The sequence below is a fragment of the Dipodomys merriami genome, unplaced genomic scaffold, assembly GCF_024711535.1.
Source record: "Dipodomys merriami isolate MVZ:Mamm:240054 unplaced genomic scaffold, mDipMer1.0.p SCAF_3109, whole genome shotgun sequence".
NCBI lineage: Eukaryota > Metazoa > Chordata > Mammalia > Rodentia > Heteromyidae > Dipodomys > Dipodomys merriami.
In genome coordinates this window covers 3,734-7,336 of record NW_027204615.1, presented here as the reverse complement: position 1 = coordinate 7,336, position 3,603 = coordinate 3,734, and the positions used below count along the sequence as shown (strand labels likewise).

Below are 3,603 nucleotides of genomic sequence, written 5' to 3'. Positions count from 1 at the left end.
TGGAAAACGTTCAAGTTGATGATCCTCTGATAAAGAAGGGGGTAATTAATTCAAATTAGATGCAAAATAGTGTTCATTTTTAAAAAAGGTAATACACCTAGAATAATATTTACTATAGCAATACAGTTAAATTATGTATTTTTTATTTAAACTTGATTGCTTTATTTTGTATTTTTTTAAGTTCACAAAAAGCTTTACAATATCTATTTTCCCTGTTGGTCATCAAGGCTTTATTGTAAGACAATAAAAGTTTTGTCACATCATTTGGGCATTAATAAAAAACAACAATCTACAAATAAGAGCATTTTGCAAAATATACTGTAGAACACATCTGAATATATCTATCCTAAAATTAGAATTTAAAAGGCATCAAAAAGCAAAAATCAAATAAGCTGTTAAACACTGACAAACATCAGAATGCTGCCAATGGAAAGCTATAACAGCTTTAAATGCTTGTGCCTGTACTGAAATATATGTTAGTAAACATTTAATAATTTCAATAAAGTGAATAACACCTCTGCCTATGGTAGTGTCTCAAATTTTACTTGTAAAAAATTCTTGATTAAAGGAACTGAATTCTGGGAACAGAATATTTAAGGGAAAAAAAAAACACCGAGAGGATAAAATAATATCAACATCAATGACGCCTTGATCTTTCTAAATTGAGCAACACATCATTATTTACACTGAAGAATAGCAGATAATATATGGAACTTTTATTGGGCTTATAGTTTATAAATGTTGAAAAGTTAAGAAGTTAGATTTCAAAGAGAGGAAAATTAAGGTGGTCTTAGAAAACTTAAATGGCCTTCATCAAAACTTGCAAAATGATACAACACATATTTTGAAGCACAAATCATAAGCTACATTAAAATTATTTATATTGCTATTTTGACATTCAATGTAAACTTTAGGTACTTTTAGATGAAGGCAACAATAAAGGGCATAGAAATATGCCAGAATTGAAGTGATAACATGGTAAAAAGAAAAAGAATGGGAGTATAATGCAATTGGGCAGTAATAACAAGCATGATTGTTAAAAGTGCCGTATTAACTAATGCTACAAAATTTTATTTTGGTTCAATGCACAGGACTGCTGAAAATGGCGAGGAAAAATGGAATATTCTAATGGTCCCTGTTAAATTCTTAACTAACTCATGATTTTGTTGGCTCACTCATGAAAGACTGGAACACACGCAGACTGCTTGCTAACTTACTAATTCTCCTTTGTTTCTTTCAAGAACATTTGGAAGGTTAAGACATTTAAAAATCAACAGAACAGGGGCTGGGAAGGTGGCTCAGTGGTATAGCGATTGCCTTGCATGCCAGAGGCCCTGGGTTTGATTCCCCAGCACCACATAAGCAAATAGAAAAAAGCCAGAAGTGGTGCTGTGGCTCAAGTGGTAGAGCACTAGCCTTGAGCTGAAGAGCTGAGGGACAGCATCCATGCCCAGAGTTCAGGCCCCACAACCGGCTCCCACCCCCCCAAAAAAAAAATTCAGCAGAACAAAACACTCATATTATAGAGACTAATAAAAAATAGTTTGAAAAATGGTTTAAACCAGTATGGGTCTATGGAAATGTTAAACACCAATCTCCTATATTTGCTGAGTTTTTTCTGTAGAAAGTTATTGCAGTAATTACATTTTTAAAATACTCATCTTCCACCTCAAATTGATTTCTTTTATTTTACTATATGATATTTAATATTTTTATCAACTACAGTACTCAAACATTCATGAATATTTTAAGAGAAAACACTGTTATATGTTTTGAGAAAAAATTGTTATGATTTAGAATTTTGAAAGTTGTTTTGTTGCTGAATGAGAACTGTTCTGAAAGCAAATATGCACTAAGTCAGCAAAAAAAATCACAACTCAAAATGGTAACAGTTTTCACATGGCGATCTCTGCTCCAAAAATGCAAAAGACTATCATTTTAAGTGGAATGATCTCTACCTATAAATTATACTCAAATGACTAAACAAATCAGCATATGTTATCAAAGACAGTAAAGTAGAGTAAGTACAAAGAGCTACTCTCCAGGATTGTTTTACCAAAGCTTATCAAATTAACCATCATTTGAGGGGAGAGATGGGGAGTTGCTGTGGGAATATGGACTAAGTGAATTTATGTTTAGAAAAAAATTATAGCTAAAGTATCTTTCCAAGACTATTTTAGACCTTTGACTGAATTGGAAATATGGCCAAATAAAATATTGCTCTTCATCACAAAAGTCCCGTACATTAAAAAATTACACAGTTCCACAGGTGGATGAGGGAGTGTGGTTATATCTAGAAAGATTACTTTTAATGTTTATTATACCTAGACACTTATTCTTCTAAAAATGCTCTCCAAAATCTTGAGCAGAATTATCATACTCTGCAATTTAATGCTTCAATTGTTCAACACAACGCTCACCTATTTCATGTAAATTTTGCCTCAGTGCAAACTGTATTGACTGTTCTAATGAAGGATCTTTTTCAATCAGCATTTTCACAACCATCCCGAAAGTTTTGCAGTTTTGCCGATAAACCTTTGATGAAGGAACTGTTGAAGAGCTTGAAGGTGAAGTGTCTCATGATGTTTTCAAAGACTGAGTAGAGGGCTGGGGAGGTAGCTCAGTGGCAGAGCACTTGCCTTGCATGCATGAGGCCCTATGTTCGATTCCTCAGCACCATACAAGCAAAAAGAAAAAAGCTGGAAGTGGTGCTGTGGCTCAAGTGGTAGAGTGCTAGCCTTGAGCTGAAGAGCTGGGGGTCAGCGCCCAGGCTCAGAGTTCAGGCACCACAACTATGCTGAGACTTGTGGAATGAATATGCTCTGCTCCGTCCTGGAGAGTAGCCCCTGCTGCTGAAACTGGAGCCAGATCTGTTGTGTGGAGAGTCCTTTCGACCTCCAGGTGACTCTGAAAAATGGATGCTCCCTTTTATGGGGAGAACGATCCCTTGAAAAATGGGAAAAGTAGAAACTTTTTCTTCTAAAACCATCTCTTCTGTTCCTCATGGTGGTTGGAGAGTAGACAAGAAAGAGTGAAATTTTATTTTATGTAGCTTATGTCCCCTCTTTTTTATTCTTTTCATTTTTTCTCTTTCTTTTTTGCATGCCTTAATTGCTGTTCTGCCCAGGTGCAGATATATAACCTTCATCGATTATTATATGCTATCCCCCATTGAGTACACACATAATCCAGAAATTTATTACTCTATTCACAAACTCTTAGGCTTAAATTCTTTAATAGCAGTATTATCTCTTTATACCTATATAATTTTCAAGTAACTAATTTTAAGGATTTTTATTTTTTAGTTTTTCATATTTCCTTTCTGTTCCTCCCCTCCTCTCATCCTATCCTTTTCTTCTCTCAATAACATTTTTTTATATTTACATAATTTTGAGTTTCACTTTTTAAATTTCAATTGTTCTTTTTCAATTTTTTTCTTTTTTTAATCTCTCTCCTAACATTCTGTCCAATCCTTTTCCCTCTCTGAAATTAGAACTTGATTAAATTCACTCCCCTTTTGCCTTTCCACATACAACTAAACTTATTTCTCCCACATATTTCCCTAAACGTAATAATTTCTGTTTTGCCAAATTCTTCTCTGCT

At 34.0% G+C, this 3,603-nt stretch overlaps 1 pseudogene; it reads right to left on the bottom strand.

The window, feature by feature from the left end:
* Positions 1–2,340: 2,340 nt before the first annotated feature.
* LOC138841274 (periphilin-1 pseudogene) lies at positions 2,341–3,005 on the bottom strand (annotated as a pseudogene).
* Between the last annotated feature and the right edge of the window lie 598 nt (positions 3,006–3,603).